The 13594-nt window shown below is 41.9% G+C and overlaps 1 long non-coding RNA gene across 1 annotated transcript; it reads left to right on the forward strand.

Moving 5' to 3' along the window:
* Window positions 1–1736: 1736 nt before the first annotated feature.
* LOC108374041 (uncharacterized) lies at window positions 1737–4653 on the forward strand. Its single transcript, XR_001849016.1, has 3 exons — window positions 1737–1749; window positions 4494–4500; window positions 4562–4653. It is a non-coding gene; the product is annotated as an uncharacterized LOC108374041 (long non-coding RNA).
* Window positions 4654–13594: the final 8941 nt, after the last annotated feature.

Consider the following 13594-nt stretch of genomic DNA (forward strand, 5'->3'; position numbering starts at 1 on the left):
TCATTTGACACGCCAACAGGGTTAGGGTTTCACTACGATCGTAGTAGATTTACTACGGTTTCAGAGAAAATTTTAAACTTACTACGCTACTCCGCTTTACTTACGATCTGCTACGTTTTAAATTCCAAAATAATAAAGTACGCCTTTTGCAGTATTTAAACTAAAAAATAAAGAAAAACATAAAATAAAATAGTTTTTCTTTTTAATACAAACATGAATTGATGAATTCAGGTAATTTTTAAGGTATAATATAAAAATATTAGACTAATTTGTATTTTTATGTAGCACATACTATATCTAAACAAAAATATGCCTCTTAAAGGTATTCTTTCTGGAAAATCGCATAAATTTCGTAATTTTTCCACGATAACAATAGTTGAAATGGTATTTTAAAGATAGTTTTAACCACTCTTTCGCTAAAATATGCAACACTTGCTTGAAATATTAGATGATAACTGTCATTAAAAATCCATTTGGTTCCTTACTTTGGCTAAAGAGAGATTGTAGAGTCTAAGGTTTATAGGGTAAAGTTCCAGGGAAACAATTGGAGGATAGCGTAACGCATTTTTCGGCGAATATGAAATAAGGATCGGCAGCCATTTTTGCATACTTAACTGAAAAAAATGTCTCTTTAGATTATGACGTTCTCCAGTAAACGAGCGGCATATAAAAATACTACTATGGAACATTATTTTCTGCTACGATTTTTCCGATTTAAGCTTGCCGGAGTTCTAACCCTGCACGCCATTTATTTGAAATCAACCGTCAAAGTTAACTCGCAATGTTCAATGTGGACGATTGTGTTTTACAAAAAGCTTTTTTTCATTTAACAAGTTAAATGGGGCCAATTCGAACGTAATAAAAGAAATGCTCACCTCTAAAAAATATTTTAATGATCAGTACAGGATAATCCTTACTGATATAAATGCGAAATGTTTGTGCTTCCACGCTGTAACCACTCAACCGAACTTAATGAAATTTCGCAAATTGGTGTCATTTAGCCCAACATAAAAGATCGGGCAACTTTTATCCCGATTAGATAAAGGGGCGGGGCACCTCCCATACAAACGAAATTTTTGATACTGCGTACCTCTGGAAGTATTTGTGGTAGAGTACTGGAACTTGGTATGGAGATATATAAAATCAATACTATACTCATGGAATGGAAAAAATTTGGGTTCTGGGAAAGGGCCCGTGGCACCTGCCATACGGACGGCATTTTTTATACTACCACCTGTTAAAGAATTAACTTCAATTCAAAGTATTTTATTTATAAGTTATCTGAATTATTATAAAATGGATGTCGATCGAGTCGTTATATCTCAGAAATGGTGACTCTTAGGAAAAAAGTGTCATAAGGGGTTTTGGAGACAATTGTATGATTTTGTCGAACCTATTTTTATGATAAACCTTACGGTTTAGCTGAAAAATTTTAAACATCAATTTATGTGACCTTTGACCCTGAATATTTTTTTTTACAGATCTGGGATCGATAAGGACTTTACACATTTCATTTATAATATCGTTGGTAACATTCGTACCAATTTTCAGCTTTATGCGAGTTACTGCAACCTTGAAAATCTAGCTTGACCGGGCTAATAGAAAACAATTTTGAAAATACGGTTTAAATAGAGTATCAATTAAAAAATATTAGTTACCCGGGTTTTAATACACTTCAATTGGGTTGACAAGTGATCATCTATGAAAAAAATTGTGCAATGTTGAAACATTTTTTTTTTTAATTGAAAAGTCCCCGTCTCAAAAGATTTTCCCACATAAGTACCTACGTATATTTTTATCCACTGCTTTATACATATGAAAGAATGTTTGTTGCCCTTTATGTAGAAACTTAAGTACTGTTTAGTTATTTGTGCAAAGATTTTGCGTTGTTGTGTCCAAACGCATGACCGGAATCTAAAAACTTTAATACACATACACGTGTAGTCAAACGACTTAACCTTAATTTAAAATAAGGGTTTCAAATCTCCGAGCACTAGTTTATTATTAAATTCGGTTTGAGCTATGCACTTATTTGTAAATTTCGATGTGGGTTCTGCGCAATAATACTTTGGGTGGCGTAGCCGGAGTTATGTATACGCACAAGAAACGTTGTATACCTTCCGCCCTCTTCACCGGCAACACAGAAAGGTGAATTCTACTTAGTAGGGGTTGTAACCCATAAGCGCGGCCGAAGGCGGAAGCAAGCGCAACGGGTGGTGAACCTGACAAAATGATTATTTTCAATGGCTTGGAAGAAGCTAATTTTGCATTAACTGGATTGAGAACCAGTTCTTCAGGGGCAAGAGGAGTTATGGCTTGTGGTTCAACAATTCAACCAGAAGCTGACATACACAAATACGTCCATGGCAACTATGCCGGACAGCTCCGCATAGCTTTGTGAATTAATTTCCATATCGCGCTCTTGCTCCCCTGCTATATATAGCTACAAATGCAATGGAATCCATCATTTACTGCAAAAAAATGTAAAATAAAAAGAATTTGACGCCACGTCAAATTAGATGGCATAATATTTGACTAATATAGGATATAGGCAGCGATGTCAATTATATTATAAAATATCGCCAGAGGCAAGTGTCTCGTTTGCACCTTTGCAGGAATAGTTTGAGCACATTTGGTTCATTGTGTCGACACATTGAATTTATAGAAAAGAATATCGGTCAGAATTAACGGTTTGCGGGCTTCTTAGTTTGTATCTATCGCATCGGTGTTATGCATTGTTGAAAGCAGAACAACCGATTTGTTCCTCTTTGTCACATATGACACTTAGGGCCGTCTTGCACCATGTCTATTTAATTCTAACTCCCAGTTAAATATCTTTATCGACGTTATCGACACCCATCATAAAACATGTGATCGATAAAGCAGTTAACGTGCTTAACTGTAGGAAGTACCTCCAGTTAGCGTTAACTAGACATGGTGCAAACGGCCCTTAATGTTGCCTTCTGTCGAAATGCCGGCGCATTGTGTTGATCATGTTTAGCTTCTTCTTGACTGGCTTTTCCGCTAGTGCTTGATTAGTGAAATAGTTTTCCATGGTAATGTTTCGACCTGAGTTTTTCAAATGTCTCACCAATCGTAACCCAACTTTCTCTCAAAGAGCTTTGTTTCTTGCTTCGCCCGGATAGAGCTATCCTAGCAGCGGATAGTGAGTTTTCGAGTGGGCTGCCCAAAATATGTTTAGACCATATTTGGTTGGCTTAGACACCGGATGTATTGGCGAAAAGGAAAGCGCCCACGAAAGCGAAGAGTTAGGGCGATAGTTGCTTCTCAAATCTAAATTGATGAAACAAAATATTTCCAAGATCGGAGCTGCCTTGTCGAATTGTGTTATGGTTTCTCGAGTTCTGGAGTCATCGAAACGAATACTTTTCAAGATGGTTCAAAATCGAACCATTGGCATTGATGCACGGTAAAGGGGGTGTGCATGACGAACCCACAAATCAACCACTCGATCATGGCTGGAATTGCGAACGCCGCAATGTAAAATGATGCCCCAAAATGCATCCAACTCAATCGAATCTATCGGAATCCACTCACGTTGTGGGCGATCTGGGTTTACTTTGTATTCCGCTGCAAACTTTGCACCTCTTAGGTTCATGTAGCGTACGATAAGATCTTTTATCATGTCACTGAAAATTAGATTGAAAGTTGCTTGTTTCGACAAAAGTTTTTTGTTGACAGTCCACATGTTACTACGGAAATAATGTAATAGCTCGACCAGCGTTAGCCAATGCATTCTTAGACCAAGTCGTATTATCTTTTGAAGTATAAATTTGATCCGGCTTTAAATTTTGCTTAGCTGCACTCAAGAGTTCAAAGTTGCCTTTCTGTGCATGTTTTTAAGTATTGATGAAAATAAATGGATTATTTTATTTGTACCGAAAGCTTTTTTAGTTTTTTACGCAAAGGGGGACGGAGTGGTCACTCCCATCGACATAGCCAGAATGAAATTTAGGGGGCGGGACTCGGAAACTATTAAGCTAGCATTTCAAGGTACTATTTTCCCAATCCTTTTAGTCTTTAATTAAAACGCGCTTTTAATGCTTACAAAACTGGACGTTTATTCGCACACACGCGGTTACATATACGTTTCTAACTTTAAATGCTACGACTAGCTAAAGAACTTCGCTTGAAGGCGGTCAAATACAACCTGTCTTCTTGCGGTCCCTCGTTTGTCTAGTCAAGTCTATCATTGAGTACGTTCAGTGTGGTCCGTTCTGTGCATGTTTCTTTCTTTTTCTACGCACGCACGCAAGTTTTTCATATTTGAGTAACCGAAATAAATTTGCGCGCGTGATTTTTCAGAGTTGCATTTCTGTAAAATTTCAGAAGTTGAGCAAAATTTGACCATAAATGCAGAATAACTTCGATTATCAAATAAAAAAACATATGGGCATCGATAGAGATCATTGAAGTGAGTATAACGGTATATTTCTTTTCATGCAGAAACAACAACTACAAAAGTTATTAAGGGTCAAAGTCCAAATTAAACCATTTTTAAATCAAAATTTCTTTAAAACGAATGTATAGATTTTAAAAGTTTCGATCCCCAGTCGATAGGAAATTTAGTTCCCTTCAATTTGATATACATACTTTATATATGCCTTGTTTAGTTTTCACAAACATCTAATTAATGTACGCAGAAAGGAATTCCACTTCTCTTCAGCGGCAACACAGAAGAAAAAATCTACTTAGGGAGGACTATATTTATATCAAATTAAAGGGAATAAAATTTCCTATCAAATGAGATCAAAATTTTTAAAATCCATGCATTCGTTTTCAAAAAATTTTGATTTAAAGAGTTGTTTAATTTGAACTTTAACTCTTAATAACTTTAGTAATTGGTGGTTTCTCAAAAAATAAATATATCGTCATGTTCAGCTCGATCATCTCTATCGACCCCAATATTTATTTTATTTATTTGAAAATCAGAGCTATTCTGCATTTGTTCAAAAATTTTAATTCATAGTCGCGCCAAAATGTCACATAAGCACAAACGTCCAATCGAAATGTCACAAAACACAAATCTTGGAATTTGAGTTAGCTATTTACGCACGCCGGTCAATTTCGGTTGGTCCCATACAGGTTGTATGTGAGAAATTTTTGACAGTAAACTGCCGGCGTGCGTGAATATTAGGTTGGCCTGTCACTATTTTATTCGTCGATGAGTCTTAGTCCGGTTCCCCACTGTCATACTTGTATGTTTGTACGTCGATGGTCGCGTTCATCATTTCTCACATTCGGCCATCCTGCGCTATCATTCGGGCTCGGATGATGGATTCCATTTCTTTAGGAATTTGGTTACTGTAATTGTGCGGCCTAGCCCTCCGTGGTCGCCGATCTTCTCTGCGGTGTAGCGGCCGCGAAGTATCTTGGGTTTAGCCTGAGTCCTGGTCCGTATTGCGTTCGCTTGATTGCTACTAGCTCGTCCATGGTGTACTCTTTTGCAGTTCGTCGAAGTTCGTTAAACGTTCTGCGGTTTCCTTGCTGTGTTCCGGCGATGTCGTGTGATTGGTGGCACACTTCTTCCCTCTCTGCATCAAACTCGTCGATGTGCTCTTTCTGCAGAAGCTCTTGCTCCACCGGTGATACTGAGTATTCAGCTGGCTTGTAGGCTGCTACCGAGCTCTGTAGCTTGTCCTTTCGTGTCTTGCTCACATCTATCTCGCATTTTTTATTTTGCTTCGTTCCAGCTCTCACGCACACGTTTCCGGACTCTGCTTGCAGCCCGCTGATTTGACTTGGAGGTCTTCCATCGCGAAACTTCAAGCATTCCACACCTTGTTCGTACACACCCATCTTGCTTGGCGTCGCATGCTCGCATAGTGATCCTACGATACCACCACGCCTAACACTCGTACCTGGTTCACAGACACCATCTCGAATCTCAGCACGTCTACGCTGAACCTCAGCCGCATCTACCGGTCAAGCACTTCTCAACTTCCTCACAATATTCGTTATCAGATCGTAAATATTGTTCAAATCATCGGTGATCGAATTTTCAGGATTTGCACTTGCGCAATTACTTGCCACTGCCTTGCGTTTTGCTGCACCATCTCCTGATTTCTCTTCGACTCGCCCAACCTCTACGCAATTACCAGCCTTCGCCTTACGCACAAATGAGTTTCCTCCAATTGGTCAGCATTTGGGGAATTTCCGGCCACTGTCTTCCACGCCGCTGCACCTTCACACGGATCTGCTCCGTCTCGTACCACACTAGCGCAATTACCGGCCACTGCCTTGCGCTCGAGTGCTTCCTCGCGTCCACTGGACTTTCTCGTCTTCTCCTTAAAAACGGCACAATCTTCCGTAACGATAAGGTCAACACGTGTTTGAGGACATTGTTGCCTATCACTAGAGGGTAGCTCAAATCCCGCTTCCTTGCCACATTAAACGTGATGTCGAGCGAAATTCCGTCGATATGCATTGGGATGGTAAAGCCGCCCATTGTTGTCATTGCACTGTTACCGATGCCCACCAGTCGCCGCTTCTCATTGTTGAGCTCTCTGTTTGTTGGAGCTCTCCCGGTCTTCACTTTATTTCCAGAGCTCTTGCACTCACTCGCTCGATGACCCTCGTTACCACATTGAAAACATCTGATCTTCTTGCGTGGACAATTTCGAGCGAAGTGAGACTTATCACCACAGAGGAAACACCCTTTGCTTGAGGACTGTGAATTTTGTAAATCCCTGCTTGAAGACCTTGGCTTTACATACATAATTCCCACTCGTGGTCTGTGGTTTGCTAGACCGGATCTTCTCGTACACCTTGATCTGTTCCTTCATCTCCTTGATATTTCGCGCCTGATACAAGTTGCTCTTATTCGCGCGATTATCTGAAATCCCCTCGATCAAATACTCGATCAAGCTGGAATCATCGAGACTGACTGGTTTGCTGATCTCCATCGTTGCGTACAGGTATTCCCGCAGATCTTCTCCTGGTCGCTGGCGCCGCCTTCGAAGGCTGCGGTGTATTTCGGCCGACGACATAGTGACGCCAAACTATGAGCGCAGAGCGGATTTTAAATAATCCCAACTGCTAACTCCAATTTGGCTTCTAATAAAAAGTTTTGCTAGACCCTTCAGCAGTGCACAGCCATTGCATTGCCCTCAAAATCCTCCAACCACTGATCGAATGTCGGCTGACCGGGCCCGCTAAATTTGCTCAACGAGTCCTCAATATCCCGAAGAGTGAATGCTGGACGCTCAGCCACGGACCCACGTACGCTTCGCCTACTTGCAGCGTCATCGAAATCGGTATCATCGCCGTCGCTCACATTCAGGCCGAAGTGTTCCAGTAGCCTGTCCTGCAACGTCGCTTTCCGTCCGTTAGTCGACAAACCAAAACCGCCCAACATTTCCCTAAGACCGTCAACCGTCAAGCTAAAAATTTCATCACGATCCATGTCTTACTGTATTATCAATTAAAATTTCTATTGTCTAAATCGATTTGGTAAAATGTTTACAATTTTCGGAATTTAACATACATACATTTAATACTGATACACAAAATATTCGAGTTATTTGTTTCATTTAATTTTCCAATAATCATTTGTTCAATTGTTTATATTATTGTGTACGTGACTGTCCCGCAATACCCTCGCATATATAAATCTGTACACATAAAATGAAAAAATTGCAATTGCAAACACAAAACTACCGCCAGTGGCGCGAACAAAATAGCGCTAACTCTAACGGCGTATTACCAGCAAATTCGTGCATATATTGCTTTTACTACCTTAACATGGAAATATGTACGTAAGTATGTATACGCTAAAATTACTTAGCTGCACTGCGCTATTTCATGCCTCGCCGCTGTCTTAAATTTTGCGACTTCGCTGTCGTATGCTGCTGCCCTTCCCACAATGCTGCTACTTCTGGCGACACTATTCGCTGCTGCTGTTGTTCGGCGCTGCCTGGCTCTGGCGCCTCTTCCGATGTTGGCGCTTCTTGTTTAGCGCTGATGGTGCTGACTGGCCGCTGCTTTGCTAAGCGACGCAACCACTTCTGCCGTTTTATGCACTTGTTTATTTGTCGCATTTTTTTATTTTACCGCTTGCCGGCGATATTTGTCAAAAATAGCGGATTGTGTGGCGTGGCTAGCTCAAAGTACAGCAGTACAGTTACTTGCGTTTTTGTCAATTTAATTTCACAAAATAGTTTACTAAAACGGTTTGATCGATTTGATGATCGTATTTAATTTTTAAATCACTGCAGTAAATGAAACTTTGGCTAGCATATCACACGGCACACACAAAATACATATGTATAACATGTACAAACGCTTATTTGCATAGTTCTACGCACAGTTTATTTTAATGTTTTGCAAACCCACAGGAGTGGAGTTTATGCCACTTCATGACACCACTTATAGAAATGGCCTTTCCAATCCTTTTAGTCATTACTTAAAACGCGCCTTAATGTTTATTTATTTTTTAAAATTTTTTTTGACTTTGAGTTGATTGGGTATCCCTCTTCTTTAAAGTTATACAGCAGAATGTTACACGAAAGTGTAACTTGAAAAAGCGTAGTGTGCAGAGTGGCACATAAGGAGCATGAGCAAGTACTTCATTAAATTGAACGGCTTATGGGTGAGGTGGACGGTATTAACACCTGTGATAAGACGATTTTGGATTTAAAGCTTATAAACTAAAATTTGGCTTCAATTTTGGTTAAAAAATTAGCAAGCTGAGCGATCTTGCATTAGTCAAAGTTACGAAAAATCTCGGTGAAATCAGCGTTACTCAGTGCGAGTTTGAAGCCCTCACAGCGGATTCCACTCTCACCGCGTATTAGGCCTTTGCACTTATGGCAGTCACCCATTTTCTTGGCTGACACTTCACTGCACTTTTGAGTGTTTTTAATTTATTTGCCGACGTCCCAAGCCTTTTCGCACGGTGTTATCGACACTTGTGTTTATTATGGTTCACAATTCGTTATTTGTGTTTGTATGTATGTCTTATGTTTACTAGATGTAAAACATGAAGCCGCTTCTGCGCGCCTTTTCGCCTATCACTATCCTCTTAGTGTCACTATCACTGCTACTTAGCAAAATTCACTTTCCGATTATATATATGAATCGCTATTTGCATTTGAAATCGCGTTAAGCTAATAAAAAAAGCTGAAATTTAAAAACTTCGCGGAGCTAACTATAACACGACCTTTCAAACCCACAGCTATGTTACATATAGTTATAATCCCCAAGCGCGGCCGAAGTCCGCCTACGCAGAAAGCTTTCCTCTGCAAAAGGTGTTCAGCCCCTCTTCTTAAGCAACACAGATAGGAGAATTCTACTTAGTAATAGTTATAATCCCTAAGCGAGGCCGAAGGCTGCCTACGCAGAAAGGTGTTCTCTGCAAAAGGATTTCAGCGTCTCTTCTTCGGCAACACAGAAAGGAGAATTGTACTTAGTGAGGGTTATAATCCCTAAGCGCGACTGAAGGCCACCTACGCAGAAAGGTGTTCTCTGCAAAATTGTTCTGCCCCTTTTCTTCGACCGATTTTTTTATTAAAAATTTTCGCCAGGGATGCTATGTTTTTTTTGTAATAAAAACCAGTATTTTGTAAAACCTAAAAATTGAAGTAAAAAATCCTGCGATATTACTTTTGACATTATTTAATCGTCTGGCAGCACAAACTTCGCTGTTCAATTGCAACCCTTGCATGTTTACTACTTTTAAAAATCTTTCATCGTGGTTAAATTAAGAAAACTAGGCTATTACTTAAAAGAAAATGGTGATGTGCAATAAAAGTGTTTACAATTAAGGGCCGGTTACTCAATGTCCGTTTAGCTCTAATCTGCGGTTAAACATCGACGTCTTCGACTCCATGCATACAACAGGGAGTCGATAACGTCGATAACTATGTTTAACCGGAGATTAGTGTTAACCAGACATTGAGTAACCGGCCCTAAGTCACATTACTTGTGTTCTCGTATTCTCCAGCAAAAAAATCCAGTAACTTGACAGTAAGCAAATTTCGGAGAGTAAGCCAATATTTACTCCCAATGAGAGAAATATGCACGAAAGTACGAAAACGCAAAACCGCCAACCAGTTGCAAGTTTTATGAACAGCTGATTAAGTAGTTATTTTCTGACGCAGTTTTCGAAGTAAAATTGAATTTACCATCTTAATATATATTTGGAGCTTCGGTGGGGCCACTCCGACTTATTCGATTTAAGGGCTCATTGAAGTCTGCAGCGTCTGTTCACCAGTAGGAGCGGCAGCAAGCGGAGGTCTGTCTTGGAGCAAGCGGCTCGCTATATAAACGTGTATTTGGTTGTGAAACCACCCCCGTCCTTTCCTTCCCCGGAGCCTTAATGGGGAAGTGCCTCTACCCGGCTGGTTGATCTCCTCGTAAGAACAAAAGCTGACATCACCGCCATACAAGAATTGCGTTGGACGGGGCAAGGCAAGCAATGCCTGGGGCCTTGCGACGTATACTACAGCTGCCATGTAAAGGAGCGCAAATTCGGTGTTGGATTTGTGCTAGGCGAGAGACTCCGTCGCCGAATACTGTCGTTCACCCCGGTGGACGAGCGTCTAGCCATAATCCGCATCAAAGCGAGATTCTTCAACATCTCGCTCATCTGCGCCCATGCCCCGACGGAAGAGAAGGATGAGGCATCCAAGGATCTCTTCTATGAGCGCTTGGAGCGCACGNAATGTCTGGGGCCTTGCGACGTCTACTACAGCTGCCATGTAAAGGAGCGCAAATTCGGTGTTGGATTTGTGCTAGGCGANAATGTCTGGGGCCTTGCGACGTCTACTACAGCTGCCATGTAAAGGAGCGCAAATTCGGAGTTGGATTTGTGGTGGGAGAGAGACTCCGTCGCCGAGTACTGTCGTTCACCCCGGTGGACGAGCGTCTAGCCACAATCCGCATCAAAGCGAGATTCTTCAACATCTCGCTCATCTGCGCCCATGCCCCGACGGAAGAGAAGGATGAGGCATCCAAGGATCTCTTCTATGAGCGCTTGGAGCGCACGTACGAGCGCTTGGAGCGCACGTACGAGCGCTGCCCCCGTCATTGTATCAGACTCGTGCTTGGCGACTTCAATGCCAGGGTGGGCAAGGAAGGGATCTTTGGAACCACCGTCGGAAAATTCAGCCTCTACGACGAAACGTCCGACGACGGATTGAGGCTGATCGACTTCGCCGGGGCCCAAGCATAAAAAGATTCATCAAGCTACGTGGATGTCTCCGGATGGAGAAACGAGAAAACAAATCGACCACGTTGTGATAGAAGGAAGGCATGCTTCCAGTGTGTTAGACGTACGTACAATCCGAGGTACAAACATCGATTCGGATCACTATCTTGTTGCAGCCAAGAAACGCACCCGCCTCTGTGCTTCCAAATATGCAAGGAAAGCTTAACGTCGAAAAGCTACAATTACAACAGACAGCCAATGCATTCGCAACTCGACTCACATACCTGCTCTCAGAGAGCTCTCTACAACAAGCCGACATATGCGAGCAGTGGAACCACAATTCCCGCTCATTAAGTACCGCCGCCGAAGAAGTAGTCGGATTTCAGCGAGCCCGAAAGAACAACTGGTACGATGAGGAGTGTCAGGAAGCTGCAGAGAAAAAAGATGCCGCCTACAAGGCCACGCTGCGATCGGGCGCAACGCGTGCTATGTGGGACCGCTATAGGGATATGAAGAGGGAAGCGAGACGTATTTACCGCAACAAGAAGAGGGAGGCCGAAATACGTGAGTGCAAAGAGATTGAAATGCTGCCCGACAGGAAGAACGCCCGAACATTTTACCAGAGAGTTAGTTAGGGTGTACTCCTGTAAGAACAACAATGGCGACCTAGTTACCGATGTTCAGAACGTACTTAAATTATGGAGGGAACACTTTTCCACGCTACTGAATGGTAGAAGCACGGAAAGTCGTGGAGAAGAAGAACCTGAGCCCCCAGTCGATGACCATGACGAGGTACGGATAGCAATAACGCGGCTGAAAAACAACAAATCTGCTGGAGCTGACAGCTTGTCAGCTGAGCTATTCAAGTACGGTGGCGAGGAGTTGATAATGTACATGCATCAACTCTTATGCAGAATATGGTCAGATGAACTCATGCCTGACGACTAGAATTTAAGTGTGCATTACCCAATCCACAAGAAAGCGACCCCGCCATTCGCGACAACTACCGCAGGATCAGCCTTCTAAGCATAGGTTACAAGGTCCTATCGAGCGTATTGTGTGAAAGACTGAAGCACACCGTCAATGAACTGATTGGGCCTTAACAGTGTGGCTTTAGGCCTGGGAGATCCCCCATGGACTAGGAATTCAATACGCCAAATCTTGGAAAAGACCCGCGAGAAAAGAATCGACACTCACCACCTATTTGTCGACTTTAAAGCCGCTTTCGACAGCACTAAAAACAGTTGCCCATACGCCGCTATGTCTGAATTTGGCATCCCCGTCAAACTAATACGGCTGTTTAAAATTACGTTGAGCAATACCACCAGCTCCGTCAGAATTGGGAAGGACCTCTCCGTTTACCGTTCGCCACGAAGTGGGGCATCAGACAGGGCGACTCTCTTTCATATNATCCCCGTCAAACTAATACGGCTGTTTAAAATTACGTTGAGCAATACCACCAGCTCCGTCAGAATTGGGAAGGACCTCTCCGTTTACCGTTCGCCACGAAGCAGGGCATCAGACAGGGCGACTCTCTTTCATGCGGCTTCTTTAATCTGAGTTGGAGAAGATAATAAGAGCTGCTGAACTGAGCCGCTCAGGAACAATTTACTACAAGAGCGTGCAATTGCTGGCTTATGCCGACGATATCGATATCATCAGTAACAAAAACCACGAAGTCTGTTCTGCCTATTCCAAGTTGGATAAGGAAGCAAATCCAATGGGTCTGGTGGTAAACGAGGACAAGACGAAGTATCTCCTGTCAACAAACAAACAGTCAGCACATTCGCGCCTTGGCGCCGACGTCACTCTTGACAGTTATAATTTCGAGAAAGGAATTCTCTACATCGTTTATTTGGGAACCAGCATTAACACCGATAATAATGTCAGCATGGAAATCCAACGAAGAACCAATCTTGCCAACAAGTGCTACTTTGGATTGAGTAGGCAATTCAGGAATAAAGTCCACTCTCGACGTACGAAAACCACACTCTGGTATATGGCGCATAAGGGTGGGTAACTCAGCAAATTTATAGGAGTTGACTCAATGACTCCAACTCACTTTAAGGAGTCAGCTCATTCAACTAACTCATTTGACTCTTTGTATGTTACACTCATTCGTATCGTAGACTCGTTTTGAGGCATAGATGCGGTATAGCGGCCGTTGAGATAAAACAAAACTTTAAAGTGGGCGTGGTCAGCTCCTTTCTACTGATTTGAAAGGTGTAATTTTTTTTGTGTGCAAATTAATAGGGCGGTGCTAGGGGGAGGGTAAAGGTGGAATTTTCAATATTTTCAAAAGCTTATATTTCGAAACCTATTGTACCGAATTTCAAAATGTGGATATGGTTGGAAAGGCAATTGATTTGATATGCACATCTTTATATATCTTACATACATACATATTTCGAGAAAAACTAAAAA

This window comes from Rhagoletis zephyria, unplaced genomic scaffold, assembly GCF_001687245.7.
Source record: "Rhagoletis zephyria isolate East Lansing unplaced genomic scaffold, Rhagoletis_zephyria_1.1 Rzeph_scaffold_07269, whole genome shotgun sequence".
Lineage (NCBI taxonomy): Eukaryota > Metazoa > Arthropoda > Insecta > Diptera > Tephritidae > Rhagoletis > Rhagoletis zephyria.